The sequence below is a fragment of the Emydura macquarii genome, unplaced genomic scaffold, assembly GCF_026122565.2.
Source record: "Emydura macquarii macquarii isolate MOO-44397 ecotype Brisbane River unplaced genomic scaffold, CSIRO-AGI_Emac_v2 contig_1876, whole genome shotgun sequence".
NCBI lineage: Eukaryota > Metazoa > Chordata > Testudines > Chelidae > Emydura > Emydura macquarii.
In genome coordinates this window covers 31,286,016-31,312,882 of record NW_027132013.1, presented here as the reverse complement: position 1 = coordinate 31,312,882, position 26,867 = coordinate 31,286,016, and the positions used below count along the sequence as shown (strand labels likewise).

General features: G+C 41.3%; 1 long non-coding RNA gene across 1 annotated transcript; it reads left to right on the top strand.

Moving 5' to 3' along the window:
* Positions 1-1,679: 1,679 nt before the first annotated feature.
* LOC137159716 (uncharacterized) lies at positions 1,680-26,459 on the top strand. Its single transcript, XR_010921714.1, has 2 exons — positions 1,680-1,751; positions 25,889-26,459. It is a non-coding gene; the product is annotated as an uncharacterized lncRNA (long non-coding RNA).
* Positions 26,460-26,867: the final 408 nt, after the last annotated feature.

Here is a 26,867-nt window from a genome sequence, read left to right as displayed (position 1 = left end):
GTCAGTCATGTGTTATGTTTGATAACTAAGATGCTGCATTTGTTCTGTACCTGAAAACAATAATCATATCCTATATAGTAAGGGAAAAGGTAATTCTTTCCTAAACACTATATTTGAATTGTGCAGTTTTGCACATCCCTTTACACCCACACTTCTCCAGCTGAATACTTCATTTGAAGAGGCATCCTGAAGATGGCTTTTTGGCTGAAAAGTCATTGCTAATGGTATTTTTCTATTTTCAGCAGGTAGTTAGCATAACCCTTCCCCCCATTAATAACCATCCCAGCCAACCTCTATCTTTCTGTCACTTGTGAAGACCTTCTTTTCACCTTGTGAAATTTCTATTCCATTTCTGACAACACCTCTGCTCAGCTCATTCTTTTGCCCATGTACCAATTATTACAATTGTGACATTCAAAAGCTGAAAAGCTTATGGTGAGGTGAAATCTTCAAAGCTCTGACAACAATGCAGCCCATGCTTGCCTCCTTTGCTATAATGTCCTTGATGTAGTAGTCCAATATTTGCTTTTGCATTCAATTATTTTCTTTGTGTTCTAACAAGCATACATACAAACAAACAAACTTTTTTCAAACAAATCTTTTCTTAAGATAAGAAGAAATAAAGAAATTCATAACTTTGTGTTAAACTCTATCATACCCTTAGCAAAAATGATGTAAAGATTCACATGGACATCACTGAGCATTGGACCAGGCCCTATGGTTAATTTCATTGTTATTTTGAGGACATGTACTTGTAGAAAGGTAATGTAGTGGTTAAAGTACAAGAGGGAGAACCAGGAGATGTCAGTTCTATTCCTGGCCCTGTAGCTTTGTTCTTGATACTTAAGTTCTCTGCAACACTTCATAAACTGTGCGCTCTGGGGCTAATAACATCTTACATGGGACTGTTATGAGACTAAATTCATGAATGTTTGTAAAGCACTTAGTGGTGCTACATAAGTGGTGTGGAAAAAGAATATCCATAAATATGTTATTAAAATTAAATGCTTCCTGTGGGTTCTGAATGATCTTAGGCTCTGCCTACACACAAAGTGGCAGCCATTTAACTAACAGTGTATCTTTAAATTGACTTAGTAAAATGGTGCAAAACCCTGTGAGGATTTGATTTTAAACCTAGCTAAACAGAAGTGGCTGCCCAGGGGGTTGCAATCAGATTTTTTAATTATTTTAGTGAGTAAACAAGGTCTTTGCTACAGTAGCAACACCCAAACTAGCAATATTTGATACCTACCTGCTTGAGGTAGATATTTGCTTACATATTAATGATCATATTGCCATGGCTATTGGTTTCAAGGCAGCATACTTTTCATATGTGGTCAATGAGTGCAAGTGTAACTGGTGCTTTATACTGAAGCATTTGACTTTGCCTCAAAGAAAAGAAGAGAAGCAGTGGGGAGAAGACATGGATTTTAGCTGACATACTGACACACCAGCAGGGCAGACAACTCAGCTAGAGGGGCCCAGAAACATCTAGAACAGGATGTGGCAGTTACTGGATATCTTCAGTAGCTGTTTCTGAAGCACTCTAAGAAGTTTTAACTGTGGGCAATCTGATTGGCAGGTCATACCCTAGTTATCCTCTAAGAGTTGAGCCAATCAGAGAATATGATAGAGAGGGAGAGCAAGGCTATAAATACAGGAGTTAAAGCTCAGTAGCTAATCCATGTAGGATCAAGAGAGATGTCTGCTGTGAGGACTGGTCTCTGATATCTACACTACTTTGGATGTAGGTTAGTGCTATTCCAACTCTATTTACTGGGGAAGCTCTCCATTAGGATAATGTTTGTCCACTATTTTATGGACCTAGCAGAGCTGGGAGGGGACACTTGTTGTCCCTAGAGACTATGCAGCCTAATGGAATTTACATTTACTAGTTACCTGTTTTAAACTGGGTTTCTGTCTCAGCTGAAAGAAAGAACAGCAGAGCTGAGTGAGGTGAGGGTTTGTAGATTCTTGCCTGATTTAGCTGGGCTTTTGTGGGGAAGATATTATCCTAGAGCATGAGAACCTTATAGAGATGCAGGGAATGGATGTTTTATAGGCTGATCACAATGCCTCTTCCACGACTGGCTACAGACTTCTGTTTTATCAGTAACGGCGAGGGCCAGTCAGCTGTTAACCCAAGGGCTGGAATGCTGGTACCTGTGTGCTACAGCTGGTTGAAATATGGAATTGCCAGTTTGCAGGAGGCTTGACATTTGGTTTTATTCTGAACAACTCCAAATAAATCTGAACAAAATTTAGAACAAATCCAAACTTTTTGAAATTTCTTGTAAACTACAAATCTTGAAAAACTTTTTGTTTCAAAAACTTCAACATATGGTGTTACCTTAATAGCCTGGACCCTGACAGCTGCTGACTGGAACTGACAAGAATACCAGTTTCACTCTGTGGCTGCCTGGGCTCTTGGGGTCTGTAGTTCTGAGGCAGCCCCACCATCCATAATGCCCTTTGGCTGGCAACCCAACAGTTTTCAGACTTCTGGGCCAGAATCCATCCCAGGACTTCCAGGATTGCAACTGCATGGCAGGGAGCTTGGAAAACTTCAGAGCCCTGGCTTGAACTGGGATTCTCAGAGTTCTAGGTGCCCTTCTGCAAAGGCCTGGTTAGAAGTGGGGCTTTCAGGCACCTGACTCCATGTCACGATTGCCTCAGAGCCACAAACCCTAGAAGACAGTGCTCTCCAGCCTTGAGGCAGCCTGAATGGTGGGGTTCTTGCTGCCTGTCCAGTTCCTAGAGCTGGAGCCATTTTGTGGAAAAATTCAGTTTTGCAAAAGGGGTGTGTTTGGTTTTTTTGGTTGGAAAGCTATTCCAATGAAAATTTTTCAACCTGCTTCACTGTGGAAACAGACTGTTTGCTTGCTGATGAGTTCTGTAGTGTTTGAAAGGACAGAAATGCTACCGTTCTTCTCAAGTTCTGAAGAGTCCAGGTGATTCCTTACTACATGCTAGGGTCACACTATAAAGAATGAGAAATCATATCTGAGAGATCAGAGGGGCGCGTGCGTGCGTGTGTGTGAGAGAGAGAGCGCTAAAGTATAAAAGCATAGCTGTTATGCTAAAACCTTATATTTGAATATATGTAACGGCAACAGTAGGGAAGCGTATATTGGGAACAACAGATTTACTGTCTAATACAGGGGTGGCCAGACAAGGGCTCATGAGCTGTATGCAACTCTTTTACAGTTAAAGTGCAGCTTGCAGAGCCCCTGTTGTGCTTCCCCCCCCGCCCTTCTCCATCTACCAGACTGTGGTAGGGAGCCCAGGGCTTCTGCCCTGCAGTGGGGCTAGAGGCTTCAGCCCAGTGGGAGGGGGATCTCAGGGCTTCAACCCCACAGGGCATGCCTGCCAGAACTCAGGGCTTCAGACTTGTAGGGATGGGGGTATCAGGGCTTCTGCACTGTGGGAGGCACCTTCTGGGGATCAGGGTTTCAGCAGGAGTGGGGCTGAAGCCCTAAGGCCTGGCAGGTGCACCCCTCTCTCGAACTTCTGAAGATTGTTGTATGCAGCTTGGAGGGTCAGTAAGTTCGGCCACCCCTGTTCTAATATCTTTTGTTTAAAAGTTATTCATAATATTTGGTGTCCTATTTACAGTATTTTGTACTACTTAGTATGTTTTACAGGTGCATTACCTATTTGTTTTACTAAGAAACTGTAAGATACTCGATCTGATGTTAGCTGGGTGCTGCTAACACTTATTTTTCAGGATTTTATTTACAGTAGGACAGATGTTTAACTCTGTGTAATGCTTTCTGGTCTGTACTTCAGCAAAGAGTTAAGCTGAGTGCTGGAAAAAGGAGAGTGTGATAGTTGCCTGAGCATCCCTTTACCCTACTGTGCTTGTCCTCTCTTGGAGCTCAATCCTGCAAAGTGACAAATGCTCCTTCTGAAGTGCTAAGCACCCTCAGTTCCCTATGAAGTTGGCATTAAGGCATTCAACACTAAGCCAAACCAGACCCTTTGGGCCTATCTATACTAGGAAAGTTCTGTGCCATTATATTGCAAGACTTACCTAGGTGTGGTTTAGAGTGGCAACAGTAGCTCATATGGATGCCATCTTAACTCATGCACATACCCTATGAGAAAATTATTTCCTTAGAACCTGGGTTACACCACTGAGCAAAGCACTAATGTAACAGCCTCTTTGACCATTCTAAAAGGAATGCTGATAGAGTCTGGGTTGTAAGACCTCTCATTAATACCTCGTGATGGGGTGATGTTGTTTGTGATGCCTGCAGAAATTTAAAGAGGGCACGTCAGCATGTAGATTAAGCCATATTGCTTGTGGGCCTAGAGAGACCCAACAAGTGAAAATGAAGGGGGTGACTCAGTGAATCAGGACAGCATTATTTTGTGTTTTTTATTTATAGGATCATAAACTGAGGACTGCAATCTTGCTTGCTTTCTCCTTCTGACTATAAAATAAGAAAACAGATTCCTTTGAAAGTCTATTTAATAAAAATGAGGGTGAGAGAAATCCTGAGTTTAAACCTTTGGATTCTTAGAACAAAATTACCTACCTCTTAAATCTAGGAAGTTATTCTAGAAAGAGGTTTTTGGTCTCAGTACTACTGCTGGACATCAGAACTATGCAACTAAAGAGCATTGTTTTAGTTATTACAAAACTTGTTTTTTTTCCAGAGCAGATTTTTCTGAAACATCATTACTAGAGCTCCCTTGTAGTTGTCTGTCATGGTTAATAAATGCTGAGTTAAAAATCCATGTTCCCAGACAAAACTGAAGTGTGGTACACAACCATTAATAGTTAATGGAACATGAGTGTAGTCAGTCTTGCAACCTAAATTGATGAAAGCACTAATTTTCTGTGACATGTGACTGAGGTGCCAATCCAGGCTATTACATACAATGGCATATCTAGGATCATGTTGCATCTTTAGGGCTCAAGTCACTTTCCATGGATGTTCTTTGTTTGTTTTAAATTAGTTGTGTTAATAAATGTTCTTACCTGAAAACTTGTTCCACAGAATAATCATATAAACTAATGCAAAATATGTACAAACACAGGGAAAGCTAGTGAAAGCCTGATTCTACCACCTGAATGTTGAAATCAATATGGCTATCCATGTAGTCAGAATGACAGCTGAGGCTTTCCTGTCCTCAGGACAGCCTTGGACAGTTTTCTCTTAGCACTTTTTGTGGAGAGGATTCGGTTTCTTCCCTTTGACCAGGTGTGCAACTATTAATTCTTTCCCACTTCCATCTCAGTGAGCGAGGGTGGATTTAACCAAGATTTAAATCAGCAAGCAGGAAACCCTGATTAAAGTTGATTATTTAATCTTTTTTTGGCATTTGTAGTTTTTAACTATTTTCTGAAAGTAAATTTGATTCTCATGTGCTAATGGTTACCAACCAATTTTGATTTACAACTAAATCAAATTTACACTAAATTTGGTGCTGTTTATTGATAACCAGAAGGATACTCTATATCTATAAACATTTATTTAAGCAATTAGATAGCTTAACTTATGTTTATTCATATGCTTAATTTTTACGTTTTTATTATATTAGAAAATGATGAATGATGCATTTCTTATTTACTAGATCTATTGTTTTTTACTTGATACTTTGTTTCAGGCTCTAGCTGAATGCAAATGATCTTTTTGCATTTTAATTGAATTTTAATTTCAAATTTGTATTAATTAAATAAAACTTTAAATATGCTGAAAACATAAGAAATGTTAATCAAAACATGTTCTGCATTTAAAAGTAGCTGATTTATTAAACAAAGGAAGTGTTATTGTAGTTAGTGAACTGAACTGGTTGTTTCTGGTCTCTGTCCTTTAAGATTTTAGAACTAGTAGATCTCATCCTCTAACGCCTACTATTTTATTCATAGATTGAAAAAGGAAAATAAGCTTACCTATTTTTTCCAACTCCCATTGGTTTTCTTAATTATGAATAAACTAATCATTGATCTGAACTAGTTGAATAAACTGACATGAAGAAAAATGAAGATGGTACTGCTGACAAAAGCTGGTTTTGGCACTTCAACAAACTCTGGATCCAGGTTCCTAACCAGTGACTTCTACCAATTCAGTGCTTTGACTTTCTTTGAAACTTGGAAGCAGTCATGTACTGCTTAATATTTTTATTCAATTTAAAGGATTTTAAGAGATTTTAGTAAACATAACATTTTGTTTTTAACATAAATTGCCATGACTTCAAATTTAATTTAATTTTAAAGAGTTTTGTTTTTAATAAACTTGTCTTTAATTTTGTTAAAAATCAGATGTTTATCCATGCTGTATTCAGCAGAACACTTAGAGTGGACTTTGACTCCAAAATTGACTTCAAGTGGGACTTACAGAACATAAGGATGGCCATACTGTGTCAGACGAATGGTCCATCTAGTCCAGTATCCTGTCTTCTGACAATGGCCAATACCAGACATGAGTAGAATTAAAAATAATACCTAATTCTTATCTAGTGCTTTAAAGCAGAACACTTCAAAATGCTTATGCAGGAGCTCAGTATCATTATCCTCATTTTACACATGGGGAAACTGAGGTCCTTGAGAAGTGAACTGACTTGCCCAAGGTCATAGGCCTGTGGCAGAGGGAGGAATAGAACTCAGGTCTTGTAAGTCCCCATCCAGTGCTCTAGCCACTAGGCTTAAGCACTTTATTGATTTGGATTGTTAAGGATAAGTTACTTTTCTCTTGAATTCCTGGGTGATTTCTCAGGGTTGATTTTTTTTCCTCTCTCCTCTAACAGTCTCTTCCACCAATTCCAGGTATATTAAATAAAAGCAAAGTCTAAAACCCCATTGGAAGATGACACAGAATGTTAGTGAAACTACTTGTAGATTCTACATATAATCAAATACCTTGACTTTAGCAAAGCTTTTGATACTGTCTCACACAGTATTCTTATCAGCAAGTTAAAGAAGTATGGGTTGGATGAATGGACTATAAAATGGATAGAGAACTGGCTAGATCATCGGGCTCAATGGGTAGTGATGAATGGCTTCATGTCTAGCTGGCAGCCGGTCACAAGCAGAGTGCCCAAGCGGTCGGTCCTGGGGCTGGTTTTGTTCAACATCTTCATTAATGATCTGGAGGAAGGGGTAGATTGCACCCTCAGCAAGTTTGCAGATGACACTAAGCTAGGGGGAGTGGTAGATACCCTGGAAGGTAGGGATACTGAGTGACCTAGACAAATTGGAGAATTGGCCAAAAGAAATCTGATGAGGTTCAACAAGGACAAGTGCAAAGTCCGGCACTTAGGACAGAAGAATCCCATGCACAGCTACAGACTGGAGACTGATGAGCTAGGCAGCAGTTCTGCAGAAAAGGACCTGGGGGTTAGAGTGAACAAGAAGCTGGATATGAGTCAGCAGTGTGCCCTGGTTGCCAAGAAGGCTAATAGCATATTGGACTGCGTTAGTAGGAGCATTGCCAGCAGATGGAGAGAAGTGAGTATTCCCCTCTATTCAGCTTTGGTGTGGCCACATTTGGAGTATTGTGTCCAGTTTTGGGGCCCCCACTACAAAAAGGATATGGACAAGTTGGAGAGAGTCCAGCGGGGGACAACAAAAATGATTAGGGGGCTGGAGCACAAGACTTATGAGGAGAGGCTGAGGGAACTAGGTTTGTTTAGTTTGCAAAAAAGAAGAATGAGGAGGGATTTGATAGCAGCCTTTAACTACCTGAAAGGGGTTCCAGGGAGGATGGAGCTAGGATGTTCTCAATGGTAGTAGATGACAGAACAAGGAGCAATGGTCTCAAGTTGCAGTGGGGGAGGTCTAGGTTGGATATTAGGGAAAAAAATTTCACTAGGAGGGTGGTGAAGCACTGGAATGGGTTACCTAGGGAGGTGGTGGAATCTCCATCTTTAGAGATTTTTAAGCTGTGGCTTGACAAAGCCCTGGCTGGGATGATTTAGCTTAGGTTAGCCCTGCTTTGAGCAGGGGGTTGGACTAGAGGACCTCCTGAAGTCCTTTCCAACTCTAACGATGATTCTATGAAAGTTCTATCGTTCTGCCTCTCTTCTAGCTCTGACTGTATTTGCTGATAGAACTTGATCATCTTCCATAAAGGTCTGCCCAGGGCCTGTGTTTGTGACAAGAGATCCCTTCTCCTTACTGTCCTCTGTCAATTTGTGAGCCTAGGTTGTATGTCACCTCCCCCTGTAGTCCAGAGAGCAATAAAAAACAGAATTAGATTTTAAATTTATACTATTTATTAATAATGCCGTGTTTCTAATTTGCACAGGTGCATTTCAAAGATTTCACCTCTTTTTAAAGTAGCCATTCAACCTTGCTGAGTGACTCTTTTAAGATGAATACAGAATGCCTGCACATAAATCTGTACTGCTTCATTTATTTGTCACTGTAGTAAGCACCAATCCATAACTCCCTGTACTGGACAATAATGAAATATTCAAATCTAAGATCTCGAAAATGGCTCTAGTAAATAAGCTTCCTATCAGATTGCTGTCTAGCAGCCATCATATCCCTTCAATATTTTCATCACATAAAATTCAGAACTCTGTTGTTTGAATAATTGTCTGGTATATAAAAACTATGACTACACATCTGTTCAGAATTATTAAAACTTCGGTCCTGCCTAGAAGTTATAATCCTTTGGTAAGCTGAGTAAAATGGTATAATATACTAAGTACTTGTGATAAACAAATTTATTATGCACCTTTGATGATCTCACCTGCTCTGTATTACTGATTCAAATCCCTAGAGTTTATTCTAATTTTCCAAGTCCCTCTGCCCTGTCAAACAGCTGACATTCTGGAGATTTCCAGCTTTCAATGAGTTCCAACAGTTACCCTCAGCTCAGTAGAGCTGTGAAATTGTGGTTGTGGCTTTTTTAGAGTTTTTTTTAGGAGAGGCCTTTAGGTCATTTTTTAGAGGATTATTTTACTTGCATGGGATCACCAGATCATGGCTTTGCCAATCTCATGCCAATAAAACCTTTTAAACATTAGCGCATCATGTATACAGGAAGCTCAACTTAAATTCATGGGTACCTTGATCAAAAATGGCCTAATATGACAAGTTGAACATCTCATGCTGTTCGTCTTCCCAATCAACTGATATTTAGAGTGGATATGAGCAAAATTGTTGTAAAGAGATCCTTTTAAAGGCCTATAGCTAGCATTGAAAGTTCATGGTAACTTTTTCTAAACAAGTGGTGTCTGTTCCACTTTTGTATAAATTTACAGATTAGTTTGTTGTTAATAGAGCTGATTGTTAGCTGCACCTCAGCAGTGCCAGGTGTGGGTGAAAGAGGTTGAAAAAGGAAGCCTTCCTGGGGTCAACCAGCTGACTGACATTCCATTCAAGGTTGCTCTCCATTACTCTGCTTGTTAATGGCCCTTAAGGATCACTTTGTCAGGGATCATTGGTGTGTACAGGTGCCTGGGCTATGTCCCAGTGCCAGGGGCTAGTAAGAAATTGAAATAGGATTAGCAATAGCAAATCTTCACCAACAAAACTAATCCTGTTGTGCCCCCCTCAAGTAATGGACTCTGTCTGCACCCCCATCCACCTCTTCCATTACTGCACAGTCAAGCTTCCTCAGCAGAGGGTTGGGGGCAGAACTGGGAATGAGGGAGAAGCTGGGACTAGTAGAGGAGAGGGAAAGAGGGCAGAGCTGGCCTGGGGACAGAGCAGAGCTGTGCCTGGGGTCAGAGCTGGACTTGGGAGTAGACCAGGGGGTGGAGGGGAGAGCAGTAACGGGGGCCAAAGCTGGACTGGGAGAAGATTGAGGGTAGAGTGGAGCTACAGCTAGGTCCAGAGCAGGGGTGGGAGCAGAGCAGAGTAGAGCTGTGGCTGGGGACAGAGCAAGGGACAGAGTGGAACTGAAACTGGGGCCAGAGCTGGGTGGCGCTCCCTCCCCATGGGCAGCCCCCTAGGGAGGCTGGCTGGCCTGGACCCTACTGTACCCACACACCCATAACATTCCTCCATGCTCCCCACAGTTTAGGGATCACTGGTCTAGGAATTCTCTAACATGGGGGAAAACCTGGCATGCAGAGAAGGATCTGGCCGAAATTAGGTAGGAGACCAGAATCTGAGCTGCTAGAACACCTGAAAATTTGGGAAAGGGCAGATTTAGCATTGGCCCCTATTCCAATCATTGCAGTATTTTATGCTAATTGTTCTGCTCTTATAGCTACAGGGCTGCACCTACCTTTTAGAGATACAAAGGGCAGCATTTCATGCTTTTTTAATGAGAACATGTACCTGACATGCTGCTGTTTTTGAAGATTTTTTCAAAACGAAAAATCCCACACAAGGATGGAAGATGAGTATTTAATATTGTGATTTTTATTTTTTTTATGTACAAAATCTAATGCACTTCAGCTGGGCTTGAGGTTAAATATTCGTTCTGTTCCATATACTAATTCTGAATCCTTAAGAAATATCAACACAAAAGCAACAGAGTAGCATGACTTATGCTGAGGAAAGAAAGTTGATAACAGTAGATAGAGGTAAAAGGAAAGTCATAAAGGTTATGCTTATCAAGCTAGCAATCTTTTAGAGCAGTAAGTGCCATCCCTTGCTCTCCTGTCACTTGCTTTTTTTCCTTAACCTGTGTGAGGGGGGTTCTTCCTCCTTTTTGTTTAGTGTAGCTCAGTTGACTAAGGTAAGGTGGCATGCTACAGAGACAAATCGGTGACCTTGAACTGTCCTGTTGAGAGAGTATAATAAGAGTCCAACACTATGAAAGACTTATGAAAACAAGCTGAATTCCAATATTATAATGAAGGTGGCATAAACAGCAAAGACAAACATCATGGCAAGTTGTCTTCTAAAGAGCATTCACTGATCGTTCATTTGTGACTTTTTTCCTGCTTGAGTGGCATAATGTTTGTTTGATTTGTGAAAAACAATCATAGTCCTCTTGTTAAACTGCAATTTGTTTCATGAGCGTTTCAATATCGGTGATCATGATACAATCATTTAAAGACTTATTTTATTACCTCAGTGTGAAAAGAAAGTGGAGAGACAAACTACTATAACAGACAAATATGATAAGAGAATATTTGTGTTATCCCTCTAAAACAAGAACTAGACAAAACTTCAAGATAATTTATAAACAATAGGGTCTGTTACTTTTTGCCCATTTATGAACATCTTTTCTTTTGATGATCTTGGAAAAATCTAAGTGACTAACAGCTAGGAATAGTTACACAGTTGCCTAGAAGGCCACATCAGTTCTTTCTAAAATAACCCAGAAGGCTTTTATCCAGTTGCACTCTATTAAATGCTTCAGAATATGAACTATGTCTGCTGAACAAAATCATTTGCTTGGTTGGGTGGTAGTGGGAACCCTTAAAAAATGCCATGATTCTGACACATTTAAAAACTTTATAGAAGTTAAGTACTGGGACCACAGCTTTTTGGGACATCAGCTGCTGGAGATAATGTTGCTGCTATCTCTAATTACATACTATAAATAATCAGTAACAACTTTCAACAAGGACTTTGATGTCCCTGGTAGTTCTCACGAGCAATTTTGATTGATTGAGTTCAGTATTTTAGGGAAGCAATTGTGTGGGGGAGAGAGAAAAAGGGAGGGGGGACTTGCAAGAACTAATGCCAGAATTGCTGTGACTACTATTTTGAAAGATTAAGGGGAAAAACATAAAATGAAAAGATTTTAGCTAAAACCAAAGCATGGTGTTAAGGGCCACATTTTCAAAAGTGTGCTCTGGAACTGCACCCACCATTTTCCTTGTATAAATTACATTGGATTTGCAAATGTGATATGTAAATACAAAGGAAGTTTCTTCAGGCAAATTCAAGTTTCTCTGTGTGCAAGATGTTGGGTATGAAAAAGTGTGGGATTGAGGTTTCTTTGGAAATGTGACCTAAATAATGGAGCCCTCATAAAAAGAAAAATAGAAAATTACACTGGATTACAAAAAAATGATAATTATGCTAGCTGTTCTTCAGGTAAACTGAAGGAAAATATCTGCTCCCCGGATGACAAACTTGCTTTTCAGATTATTGAATTGACTAGTAGTCTTCATAGAGATCATCATGTAATCCAAATTGGCTTTAGTGGTGGTATTTCTAGTGGGAGGGATGGGGGAAAGTGGAGAAAAGTTACTCCTTTCTCTCCCCCCCGGCCAAAAAAAAAAGTCCTATAGAATTTAATAAAGACGGGGAACCTCCGTATGGAATTTTTTTAACTGACCTATAGAATTCTACAGTAGAGATATAGTTCTCTATACAATATTGTAGAATGCTAGAGTAATTTCTACAGAACTTTTTTAGTTTCTCTACTGGATAGTATGTAACTTTGTCAAAGGTGACAGATTCCAAGAGGGTTTTCATTTTAATTAAGTAGCTAAGGAAACCAATATACCAAATGAACTATTAGGCTGTGAAAGTTGTGATCCAAAGCATCATAGTATTGATGAGATAATACCCAATTTAAGTTGTGATTCCATCTAGTAAAGGGTGTCGTGGAAAAGAATCACACTGCTACATTTTAAAGTTGGATCGGGTGCAGCTTTAATTGTGACACACACACAATCACATAACCATAGCTATGGGGAATACTATAGCCATAGGGAAAACCCAGGTGGCTATAGGAAGTCAAACAGCATGTCTGGATGCTGGGCAAATGTACTTCACCTGGCTACCAGATACAAAAGACTTATATAGGGGTTGCTTAGGTTCGTTTACATGTTGATCGTATAGTGGAATTTGATTAACAATTTATACTTAACAGAAGAGACAATGCACAGTGGGGCACACCAGACGCCCTCACAGGAATGCCCAATGAGTCACTTGAGTATACAATGTAGTTTTCAGGGACCCTGGTTAACTCCCAAAGATGGGTGGTGACACAATACTTGTTCAAATGCTAATTTGTATGGAGTAAGTTTCTATGGGGCCAGTAAGACACAGGGGGGCAGGTACTGGTACTTATCGAAACAGATGAAGTCTGTTCAGACTTCAATAAAGCTTAAGGCTCATAACAGAGACTTGCCTCTCGGGTGTGGTTCAGAGACCTCTTGTGTGACTTTAACATCTTTATCCTAATTTCAGTTTCAGGCTACAACTTCAGGCCAGGCCTTCTATGACCAGTTTCAGACCAGGCATTCTATTAATCAATTTTATGATTAATTCTTTGATTCCACAAGGGTAATGGTACACATACCAGTCAAGTCAATATAATGTTGACAGAGAAGTTATCATGCATGTATATTTCCATGTCCTGTATGAAGAAGAAGAAAATTAAGATAATGCCAGACTAATTATATAGTGGTAGCATTAATGTAAGTAAATAACTGAACACACAACTTGTGAGAAAAACAAGGGACTTCTAAAAGTAAGCTTTTGTTGAATGAGTTACATTTCAAAAAGCCACCATTATATTGTAAGCTTAATGTAACATAACAGTACTGCAGTGAGCTCTCTAGTAGACAAAACTGCTGAAAATTGGTATATGGACCAATATACTAAATGGAAATATTGTTTGAGCTAAGGTGAGAAGGGGGAAAAAAAGGCACACTGAACTATTCAAATTCAACAAAAGCACTACTGAATGCAATATGTCTGCAAAAAAGTGCTCTAGTGCAGCATGGGGGAGTGGTGGAAATAATATATTCCTGATATGAAAAACAAGTAGACACTTAGCTTGCAACCAAAATGACCTTCTAAAAATATGAATCTCTAGGCTGGGTTCTTTAAGTTAAGGGGCTGCAGGACTAGCATTCATTTGGAAAGTCGTTCACTAAAACAACAGATCTGTACACTTGGAAATGACAATCTGAAAGATTCCTATATTCATGTCAACAATTTGATTGTCAACTATATTTTTCATTTTAGTGTCAAATATGTGATTGGAGTTTCTTCTTCCATTCTGGATAGTCAATCTCTTGTCTAATCAATCCCCCTTTCTACACCTCCATTAATTGGCAGTCAGAAAAAAAAAATCATGAAGTTAGAATGTGGGTACCATTTTTATTACATAAATACAAGTTTCATGGAAATATAAATACTACAGATTTTGCATGTCATAGAGAACGGATGGAGTTGTCAGGATTGTTGGCTAAGTCCAAGGGCTGCAATCACTGATTCAAAAAACTGAAAGACGCAAACACTGACATTTCCTACAGTTTTCCAGGCCCATTCTCAATCTGAACCAGCTAAAGTGTAGAAATCAGAATGCTGTTTCCAGATCAGGAAATGTCCTTTGGATCCTGCCAAACACTCTGTAAGAAGATCTCACCAAAGAGGCAACAGACTTGAGTTAGAAAAATCAACCAGCTCTCAATGAGAGTTAGGAACGTGGACCTAGGTACACAAAGGTACTTAAGTGTTGGAATGCTGCACATCCTGATGCCTATCTTTCAGGCACCTAAAAAAATCACAGGAACAACCCTGCAATCCACAAAGCCTGAATGTGGTACCTAGGATCCCATTCAATCAATGGGAGAGATAGGGCCTTAGACTGTGATCCACAAAAGCCAGGATGCTAGGCGGGAAGCAGCCTAAGTGAGCCAATGGGAGATGTTGATGTGATGAGTGTGTTTTAAGCCCCTCCCCTCTCACAGCAATAGATACCTAAGTCTAGACTGCAGGGAGGTGCCTATCTCTGCTAGCGATCTACAAACAAGACCCCATTTGAAGTCAGGTAGCTTAGGCACTTAAGCAGTTTCTTGCAAGATTGAATTAGGTGTCTGCTTCACTTCATGTTAAAAAGCCAGAGGAGGAGGACAAGGTGGTGGCTTATAACTTTTAGCCCAGTCATCAGAGCACGTCCCTAGGAAATGGAAGACCCAGGTTGAATTCCCACCCCTGCTTCAGGGGGGTGAAAAGATTTGAATAGGGGTTTCCCACCTCTCAAGCGAGTCCTCTAACTTTTGAGATATAGGATATTTTGGTGTGGGTCCTCCCTCAGTCTCTCTTGTTAAAGTTGTTCCACTCTGGATAAATATTTGAACAGTCATTGGACCAGAGAAAGGGAGTAGCTTATTAGTTGGGGCACCCACCCGGGAGGTAGGAGAGCCAAGATCAGATTTCCCTACTCCAATAATTCTACTTATCCACCGTACAACATTGTCTCTCACATCTCAAGTGGGTGCTCTAGCCACTGGACTAAAAGTTATAAGGTGGGCATCATCGATGGTTAGACTTTGAATGAGGTCCCGATACAGTAGGTGGCCTCTGACCATGCCTACCAGATTGGGTGCCCCACGTGATGTAGGTGGATAAATGCATAGTTTGTGACTCATTCTGGGGCTTATGCAGGAGATAAGCATCTTGACACCTAGAGGGAGGCAGCAGTGTACATGTCCAGAGGCAGAAACTTAGGTGCTGAAGGAACTCTTACCCTGAAAATTTAAGCACCATGTGAGTTTAGGTCCATAGAGGGTTCCACAGTAGTTTTGTGGATCACTGTGGAGCCTAAAAGTGGGATTTATATGTGTAAGCCTTAGATTTAGATTAAGCCTGGCACCTAAGTACCAATACAGATTGGTGCCTTAAAAACTGAATAAACTCGTTAATCATTTTAAGTCAACTTCACCGACCTATTTTTTTCTCTGACTTAATCAAATGTACGTTTTACTCATTGGTCAGAATTAAAATGTATGCAAAAGCTTTAGATTCATTTGTTTCCAGCCATTCATTTAAGATAAAAGCATTTAATATTTATGCTAACACAGTGTAGTGGTAATTAAATTGCTAGCAAGTGAGCACTTGCATTCTAGTACCAGTAACTAAAACTGTTTAATGCTTTCCCTCCATCTTTTCATTCCAATTAATCATTTTAAATAGCACTGTAGTGCAGCAAAAAGCATAATTCTGAATCCTTTCAAACTTTGAGGGGAAAAATTGACTCCACATCTGCATCCAGGTGCAAATGTCTCAGCTTGGAGACATCTTCATAAAAAGGCAACATCCATAAATTGCTTAGTCAAAGCTGTCCAGACTGTTCAAATGCTTTTAGTTAAAGTTCAGTGTAATCTGGCAGCAATGGTAAGGCAGGTTAGTGGTGTTGAACAAGTGAGGCTTGAGGAGAATTTTTGAAGAAATGCCTATTATTGGTATTTGGCGGCCCGGTGTAGTCTGAGTCCTCCTGAAGTCAGGGCTAGGATGAGCTATACTTATCTGGGAGATGACTTGGAGGAATGAAGTCAATGAGCCTATACATTCCTGGCCTCTCTGTTGTGATCGGTTATACCTCAGTCTAGGGACCCCTTTGGGGTGAAGGTGGACCCCTTCTCATCCTGGATGTCCTTCCTTAGATGTTGATGTCTCTGTAGAGATAGATGGGAGTCTGCGGCATAGTCATTCAGTTGTATGTCTTAAGGAGGATGCAAAAGCAGGGCACAAGGCAGTCCAAATGAAAAAGACTAAGCAAACAAAGTGATCCTGCAGCTCACAAAATGGTTTAGGTTCACCTTGAGGCTCGTTGCAAGGCAAGAGGTTAAGTAAGCTCTGTAAAGAGGATCAGGGCTCCTAAACCCCATTAGGTATGTCTACACAGCATTTTGGACTGAGCGGGACTCTGACTAATGGGGCTCTCACTAGTGTTAAAAAAAAAAAAAAAAAATAGCTGTACAGACTACTTTGAAGTTTCAGTTCAGGCTCTGAAGTCCGCCCTACTCCCTAGGCTTCAGATCCCAGTGTCCAGCCTGAGCCACAGCTTCAGAGCACAGTGTACATGGCTAGCCCAAATCTGTTGACGCAGACTGGGAGGTTCACTCCTGCTAAGTCCAAAATCCTGTGCAGACATACCATTAGTGTCTGGGTTAGCCAGGTCTGAGTGGCCCTCCCTTGCTGAATCAGCTAAAAGGGAAGGAACTTTATTTACATGGGCTCTGTATCTGCATAAGCCCACCTAGGTGCTGAGCAGCATGATGAGAAATGATCTGTTTTGGCTCGTATTGGGTTACAAATCACTGGAATGTTAACCACAGTGGTAATAAAATGTTGTTTCCCTATTGTATAAAAAAATGGCAGCACAACTGTGCTTAGTCTGTTTTGATGAAAGATTGTCTCCTCTGAACTCGGCAAAGGATGCCAGAGACTGAAAAATCCAGCAGGGAGGGGTGGGGTCACCTCCCTGCTGAGGCTGCACTAGTCCTGTCAAAGGGTTACCCTCAGGCATAGATTGACTATCTCCTCCCACTGTTAAAAGGTAGAATTAATTGTTCCTTTTGGAGACTTTTTTGTTTTGTGAACAAAAGCAGGGACATTGCTCCCAGGTCAGCAGAAGGTTTTCCCATGAATGAAAGCTGACAGCTGAAATGCACTAAGAGCTGAAATCATGAAAGGAACTGGGAAACCTTGAGAGACTGATGGGGGCCAGCAGAGGAGACTCGGTGAGGCCCCACAACTGAAAGGGGGACAGGGCAACCATGATGGTCAGTGGGGCAATAGGGCAAAGGGAGAGGAGAAGGACACGCCCTGTGTACTCTGAATGGGTGGGGTGGATTCGGCTCATTGTTTACACTGTTTCCCCAAATTGGTGCTGACATACTTCCTTCCTTTTATTAAAAGGTTTGCTTTCTACACTCAGACTGTGCTTGCGAGAGGGGAAGTATTGCCTTTTGGGGGCACATAAGGGATAGTGTGTGATTTCCCAGGTGACTGGTTGGGGGCTTGAGCGGGTTTGGTGTTGTATCATTGACAGGAACCCCCAGATATAGAACCTGGCCCTTTGCTGCTGCTGGCTCTGCATGGCAGAAGGGTTACATCTGAAAGACCCAGGCTCACCCTGGGCTCTGAAAAGGAAAACAAAGTGATGATGGTCCCTCTATTTCTTCAGATAGGCCAGGGAGCAAGGGGCTTCAGCAGTTTTCCTGATAGTAGCCCCTGTGTCAGGGACCACAGGTTTCAAACTTTGGTCTACAGGGCTCTTAAGTGCCAGTAAGCACCGACCTGCTAAGAAGCAGCCGGAATTAGAAGCTGAACTCTGACAGAAAACTCAGTCCTGGGATCTGATTGGTGGAACTCTGGAGGTCCTGATTGGTTCCAGGCTTGTATTTAAACCAAGCACAGAAACAAGACGCTGTCCATGCAACTGGGTTTCCCCTGTTTAGAAATGCTTCCCTTGCATTACCTACTCTTACTGCCTGACTGATCTCCTGGTAACCTGACCATATCTGCCTCCTGAGACCCAACTCTGTCTGCCCTCTGGCATATCTGACTCTGATCTCCCGGTCTCTGACTTGGTGCCCAACTCCTGCTCAGACCACTAGCTTAGACTTCCCACATCCTGATCAGACAACTTGCATGGACTTCTTAAGCCATAGAAGTGGGCCAGGTGCTGGCAGAATGGATCTGGCTAACCCTTCCAGAGCCCCAGATGTGCTTGAGTGGCAGACAACAAAACCCTTCAGACCAAGATCATCCAGATGGCCTTGAAGAGCCAGCTATTGTGGAAGGAAGTCAGACAGCTGTGTGCTGAAAATGTTGAACTTCAGACATGGCTCATGCAGCCCTGTTACCACCGGCAGAATGGTTGAATGATAATTGACAGTGATTCTGGGATTTTATAGTGTTGCCTTCTGTTCATGATACATCCTCGGTCCTACTCAACCAGGTTCACCTTTGCATGATCAGTAATCACCCTGCTGTCAGAGGAAACATTATACTGGGTTTTGCCCCTTCTTGGAGTGTGAGAGCCCAGTACTGTTAACTGGGAGGTCTTCCTCCAAGCCACATCAGTGCTATGTGATGGTCCGCATCAAGCTCAAACAGCTCAACTACCTGAATTGGAATTTATTCTGATCTACTTTGTACTTGAAGCCTAATCCTGTTCTCACTGCAGTCAATACCAAAACACTCAATGGGAGAAGGATTTGGCCCGTGTAATGCTATTGTCGCATTTTTTTTTTCAACTGGGATAAAATGAATTGTATTATATGTTTCCTCCAGACAAACTTCCAAAGTCAAAAAGACTTTGATTTATGATGCCCTCTCAGACACCAATAACCTTGCAAGCTGCTTTCTTGTTCACACAAATGACTTATAGCAGTACATTAAGTTATGTGTTAAAAGGAGTTTATTCTGCACTTACATTTTAAAGCTTCTTACAGCATTTGAATCAGAATTGTGGAAGAAGTAATGTATATAAAAATAAGTCTACCATGTGCAATAACTAAAAGGCAGTTTTGCCTGAGGCATTTCTCTTAAAAGTTTAGTAGTTCATAGATTTAAGATCAGAAGGGACCATCGTGATCATCTAGTCTGACTTCCTGCATAACACAAGCCATAGGACTTCCCTGTATTAATTACTGCTTCAAGTTTAATAGCTGTGCTTTCACTACCGCATATCGTTTCATTCCGTACAGGGGCACTCCTTCACTTGGCCCAAACCTAGGAACATTTAGACAGACAAACTTACATGGCAATTGTATTTCTGTGCTTCATTTGCCATTACTGAAGATGTTCATAGTTACATAATAAGAGCTTTCTCATTCACATTTCCTCCCTTTCAGAATGATTCTGCAATGAAATAGAAATCTCTGGTCATTTGCATAGCAGAATATGTATGCTACCACTATACCATCATGATGTCATTCTCCTTAGGATCCTAGGTTCTCGTAATGGACTTCTGAAACTTCACAATGGAATGCAAGGATACTATTTTTTATGGGGTTTGAGCTAAATCCTCTAGCTCCTGAGAGTGTGCTTGCAGGGCTTGATGGGAAAAGGCCCACTCTGTGGTATTTTCTTTTGGGAGTGTGCTACTTCTTATGTGTAAATAAGAAACAAAGTTAACTTTAGCTATGACATTCTGTAAGAGACTGTGCTGAACCCTTTAAGAATGAGTGCCTTGAGCTCAGGCATAATTGCAGGTTTAGACTTTAAGAGCTCACAACCCTGGTAAATGTAGGCTTCCTAGAGAGGCTGTTAAAGTCTTGTGACAGAGGAATCATGGGAATACCAAGACTATAAAAGCAGGAGGAAGTGGGGTGAGGGTTGGATCTTGTCTTGTCTTTGTTGGCAAAGCAGCATGAGGCAAACAGAACACAGAGTGGCCTAGGGTCAGGATGTTGAAAGGCCTTGAAGAGGTATAATGCTAGAAGGAAGTGTCTTGGAAAGGACAATGGATTGAAGGTTGAAGGGTGTTGCCACATATCTGACTTAGGGGGTCCAGTCTGGGACTTCTGTTGAGAGTGGAACAAGTCCCCCTTTTTTATTGCCCTGTGCCAACAGGACAAATGGATGGCTGAGCGCAGAGGAGACTAGAAGAGGAACTATCATGCACTATGGATGAAAATATTGCCCTGTGAGGATGCACCCTATGTGAACAGAGAAAGAGCTATGCAGTCCAAGGAGGGCTGGAAGACTTTTGTTTCTGTTACAATAGCTTTGTTAATTCTGGAAGGGGTGGACTTCTTCTGTTCTAGCCAGAGGGCAAGCTAGCCTAGCAATCCAGCTGAGCTGTCTGAGACTACCAGGAGGAGGATTACCAATGGGAGACCACAATTTAGCCAGATGGGGGAAACTGAGGCAGATGCATGACCAGAAGCCAAGGGAGATAATTCCATTTTGTGTCTCACATGAAATTCGCTAATTACAAAATGCAGAAGCAGGCTTGGGATGTTCTGTGTTTTGACCCAAGATGAAAGACCTGAACCTTGTCAGAAATCTTCTATACCAAATCAAAATAGTGGTTCACCTAGTCTAGTATCTGTCTCCAAGAGTATCAGTACCATATGCTTCAGAGAAAGATGTGAGCCTTCCCATGATGAACAGTTAAGGAATAACCTGCAAAGGGCAAGTTAAACTGCACAGTCAGTTATTGATTTATATTCTTTCTATTTTTTTCATTCTATCTGAGGGCTAGGTCCTGCAAATCAGCTAAGCGTGTGCTTAACATTAGCACGTAAGTAGTGCCACTGAAGTCATCTTCTGTAGTATCTGCCCAGCACTGGCAGTCAACATTTGAAGATGCAAGCTCTCATCAGTATGTATTGAGTACAGCCTGGAATGGTGGGGTTTGTGAAAGGGAAATATTCCATGAGCTAAAGTAATCTTTAAGTAATATTGGTTATTTTCTTCTTTCACTATTTCACTTGGGAAGGCCATAGTGTAGCTCGTCTCTCTTGTGGTTATCTTTGTTCATAGATGCATGAAGGCAAACGCCAATAACAGAGAGTAACTAACTCTGAGTATACCCCAGTTAGGATATTAGAGAAAGTGAGGAAGAAGGAATTAATACAAATATTAAAAAATGTATCAAATAAAATCCACATTAACTGAATTTACTACTCATTTGGTGGGTCATCTAATGATTCATGGATCCACTTCACTAGCCTATTGGTGAATAATGTGGTCACTCTAACATATGACAAGGCCATGTCTATTCTGTATGATGAAAAACACTCATCATCCTCTAAAACAGCCAAGCAAGGAAAAGAAAAGGACTGATATATCAAGAAGTGACATCTGGAGCCAAATTAGAAAAAACTATCCTATCAAAGGCCATATAAACCAGACATGGCTAGGGCTACATCAAATAAGACTTATGAAGATTAGACAAAGTGCATTCCCTAGTTCATACCAAGTTCCTAATGCATGCACAATTTCCAGAAAATCAAACCTAATTTAATTAAACCTTAAAAATGAGAGAGAGAAATGTAAATGTTCCCCTTATTAGTGAGATGGTATAAAATGAGTTATGGGGAGCTCCTGTGGGTCATTTACTCCAGCTCCCTAAACTGTGGCCGAATTGGTTTTATTATCCTCAAGCTATCATTGACAGATGTCAAGTCACATGTGTGGTCTTCCATATGTTCAACCTGCCATCTAGATCATCTATTAAAATGACTTTGTGGCTGTGATGTTCAAATTAACAGATTAATGCAAAAATACACAAAAAATAAAGCTCCAGGCCCACACTCTTATGCTGAGTAAATCAGGAGTAACCTCACTGAAAGCAATGGAGGTACACTAGTGTAAAACCTATAGGAGAGGAGAATTAGGCCCCCACTGTTTAGAACAGTCATGTCGATACATTAGGTTCACCACCAATCTCTTTATTTCATATTTTTATTTTTATCTGCATCTCAGGAAGAGAAGAGGAAGGGTGGTCCAGTGGTTAAGATGGTAGCCTCAGCGTTAGAGGCCCAGGTTCAATTCCTTGCTCCACCACAGGCTTTCTGTATGATCTCAGGCAAGTCATTTTGTTTCTGTGTGCTGGATTCACAAAGAAACTTAAACCTTGTGACAGTGTTGCCATGCCTAAATTTTAGGCACCTGGAAAATCACTGAGATTCACAGAGCCTGAGTTAGACATTAGGCTCCTTATATGATGAACAGTGAGAGAAAGGCACCTTAGAATGGGATTCACAAAAGCCAGTATGCTAGGCAATCTTTGCTTAAGCTAGCCAATGAAAGGTGCTAAGTCCTTGGAGATAGCGTCTTGGAGATAAGTAACTACATCTGGGCTTCAGAGAGCCACCGCCCTCTGCTTGGGATTCTCATCTGCAAACACTTTCTTAAAATTAGGCACTTGTGGTGGTTTGAGGGATGGGGGAAGGAGACAACCTTCATAATTTTTAGACCTGAAGTTAGGGTACCTACCGTGGTATAGGAGACCCCCAGTTCAAATCCTCCTTCCTCTACCTAAGAAATCTGTTGCCTCTCAGATGGGTCTCCTAGCCCCTAGTCTATGGGATATTCTGGTGTAGGGATCTCTGTCTCTCCTGTTGAAACTGTTCCACTGAAGTGGGTGGGGGGAGAATTAGTGAGTCTGTGGCCTGGTGCTTAGGGCGCTCACCTGGGAGATACCTAGCAGCCAGTACCCCTGCTACAGTGACTTTCTTTTGTTAGCCATAGTGTAAGCTAACCAATGGCAGCCCGCTCTGGCAGGTGAGCTCTGACCACACTTACCGGATCAGGTCCAGCAAGCGAGTTAGGCATTTCTCTGCCTATCTTCTCCTGGTTTGTGCACCGCTCTGAGGCATCAGTGTCTGCATGCATGATGTGGGGCTGCAGTGTGCATGCTAGAGGAGGCAACATAGGCACCTAGGGAACTTTTACTGCAAAAAGTTAGGCGTGGAGCAATTCGGTGTGCCTACAGGGTTCCGGGGTTGCTGAGCAGGGGGCTTGTGAATGTCACTGGGGACTGATTCTGGAATGTAGGTGCCTAAAGTGGCAGTTAGGCACCTAAGTCCTTTATGAGCATAGCCCTATATGCCTCAGTTCCCTATCTCCAAAATAGGGATGATAGTACTCTGTACCCCACAGCGGTGCTGTGGGGATAAATACAGTAAGGCCTGCAAATGCTACAGTTGTGGGGGACATATGTGTCTAAGATAGAGGCCATACATTTTTGCTTTAAAAACATATGAGAACAATAATTTTGTTGTCTCTCTAGCATAAATGTGACCTCAGATGAAAGAACTGATGGCTGCGCTTTCTGTGACTGAACCAAATCTCACATAGACTCAAACTGTGACATTTGCTTACCCTGGGAGTTAAGGCCTGGCACTTCCTCTGTGTGATTTTTAATCTAACTGATAACATACAACGAGAAAAGATGACCTCCCATTTTGAAAAGGACCCTAACTGCTCACAGTGCAGATTTGTCTTTTTTTAAGGGTAAGAACAAAAAAGTCCCTGTTTACAGTCAGTTTAATCACAATAGTTTTAAGAGGAAGAAACTTTAACCAATAATAGAGAGTGAACATAAAGTGTATTTTGTCTTAAATCTAAAGTTACATTCTTTATTTATATATACACAAGGAAACAACAGAAGACAATAAGGACACTTGATTTATGTGTAACTCATTGCTGCAGAAGAATAACAGTAGCAAAAGTAATTGTTTAATGCCTATGCTTTGTGCAGCTATAGGTAATGGCATGATTTATTAATATTAAGCCACTGAAAGCAAAACCCTGAAATTATCATTAATAGAAATTTACATTTTACAGTATCCATAATTAGAGCCACTCAAAATGCATTCATTTATTATTATGGTAATGAGTCTTTCTATTCAAATATACCTGCCTAATGTTCTACAGAGGAGGCACATTTAACCCAGTGTTTGGTCAAACTAGCAGTACAAAGCAGCATATTTAAGTCTTTCAATATTTGAATGAATAGGTAATCTGTTGAAATTGTGAGACAAGAGAACAAGCTGAAACCTGACATCCTTTCCAAACTCAGACCTTGAAATACATATGCACACATACACCTTTAGAGTTAAGGTTGCCCATTGCATTTCAAAACAAGGCATGCCCTCACATATACCTCTAACCTGTCAAGGCCCAGATATACAACACAATGTGTGACATCAGAAATGTGTTCATACAGAAAACTTTAAATGCCATAGGATTCCTTCCTTTAGCATAAATAACTTTCTATAATCTCAGTTCCAAGAGTCTTTATTTCTCATGTAAATAATATTCAACAATATAAGTGAGTTGAAGCCACGTTTGCGGGTTGTGTGGGTACAACTGGCACTAAAATGAGTAACATCCCTCCAACTGAGGGACAGCACACATGGATTTTTTTTAGTCAAAGGTGAAAAACTAAGGAAGTCCCAAGCTAAAAATACATACGCATTTGTCACAAACCTTTGTGAATTTAAAATTAAGGTAGTTAAATTTAATTCAAAAGAAGGCATATGATTACACACAACGTTCCTTAGAAAAGAAGAGTGTAAAAAGAATGCCCCTGTTGTGGATGGCAGGGTGCCAGTAAGGATGGAAATAGAATACAGAATCTGTTGGCTAAGACATCACAACTTTATTAATCCCTTAAGTTCAGACACGATAACACCTAACAGCAAACTATGCTGACAGCAGCGAAAGGGGGAAGATCAACAGTCACTCAGAGGTTTCAACATGCCGTCTGCCATTTAGATGCAGAAATCCAGGGCATACTAATGTGATATGGTGTTAGCTCATCCTGCCTAAAACCAAGATCTTACCAGGCTTTTATTATCTCGAGCCTATAGGGTACAGCTATACTCCCACTATGTGAAAGTGAAGGAGTTGCAGCAGGCATGCCAGAAGACCAGGGAGACCAAAAGTTGATCCGGTGCAGAGTTGCAGACCTGCCACTTTTACAAAGACCTACATGCCATACTTGGCAGAGACCCCACCACTACCTGCACACCACCATCAATACCTCCAAGGATCCCAAGCACAGGCCTCTGGCATGAGCAGGGAGGACAAGGAGGAGGTGGAGGATGAGGGGCACGTGCAACCAGAGGGTCCAGTTATGCCATAGGCCAAGACATGTTTGAGACTCCATCACAGTTCAGTCAGTTCTGGAAGTTGAGCACAGATGAGGCTGTTACAGGGGAAGGATCCTTGGGTAAATGTGTAAATTGATTTCTCATTACAGTGATGGCACCCTCAACTTAACGGGACATAGCGATCAACTTTGCATTAATTTACCAGTATATTCAAAGAGGTAGAGGTACAACAAAGAGAGGTAGCATTATCATCTGCTTTTCATTGCTCTATAGAGTCAGAGAAGTCCTTTGAATCCTCCTAGGAGACCTCAATGCATGTTTCACAGAAGTACTCTGCAATCTTCTCCCAAAGATTTCTAGGGGCGGCAGTCTTATTTCTTCATCTGCAGCAGGACACTTTCCCATGCCAGTCAGCAATAAATTTGGCAGGGACCGTTGCCATACACAGGCTAGCAGTGTACAGGCCTGGGTGACATTGCCCTATACTCAATTTCACGCAACCAAGCAATTCCCTCCTAGTTTCCCTCACCTCTGGTAGGTCATACTCACCATGGATTGAGCTGAGAGTGTCAAAGCAGAAGTATCAATAAGCTTGTCTTGTTTAACACTTTAGGGGAGCTCAAGAAGGGGAGACTGATTCTTTAAATATCATTTTCCATTGTGATGCTAACAATGGTACCTCTGTGTGTTTTATCTATAGCTGCTGCCATTGCAGCTTTGAGGGTTTTCCCCATCGACAGCTGCAGAACACCTAAGTCAAATAAGGAAGGTGAAGAAGAGGACTCAAGATGATGTGCTCATGGTCTGATGTAGCACTGGCTTGCAGGATCTCCTTGAACACAAGACCTATAGGATCAACATTTCAGACAGCCTGGTAAAGGAAAGTGTGGAGAGGAGACAGGCCCAGGAGTCCCAGCAGGAAAAGGAGAGGGAGGTGCACCAGGATATTATGGGCTTCTCCAGCAGTGAACAGAGATGCTGCAGACTCTGGTGAACCTACAGGTTCAACAATCCCAGGTTCTCCTTCCTCTGTAGTCCATTGAGAACTCCATGGCAGGACCTCCCTACACCTCCCCTCAACATTCCACGTGGTGGCAAGGACTGGTGCACTACTCCTACCACTCCATCCTGCGGGAATTTAAAGCCAATTGCTGCTTCTCATACGCTGACCTGTGAAAGCTACAGCTGGTAAATGTATAAGTGAAATGGACATCAATGTTCTTTCCCCTCATAAGTTCTGTACTATTAATAAATTACATTTTTGTTAAGTTTCTAATGGATTTGGATTAAAATTGCACAGGGTTTTTTGCACTGATTTTTGTTACAGAATATAATATTTGGAACAGAACTCATCTCTAGCATTCATTCACAACATATACTGCTGAGTGCTCAGCAGTTTTGAAAGCAACCAATTACTTGTTACTGCACAGTGTCATGCAACTCGTAGGGTCAGTCACAAACAAAATTAATAGCTGCATTGACCATGTTATATTCATACATGTACACCAAGCACTCAACAATTTCTAACAAGCCCAAGACAGCAGGGCCAGGTAGAGCACAAAGCACACTACTATGGCTCACTGTTAAAGTGGTCTTTCAAAGCCTCCCTGATCCCTATTGCTCTGCACTGAGCTGTTTTAATAGCCTTTGTGTCTGGCTGTTCAAACTGAGCAAACAGC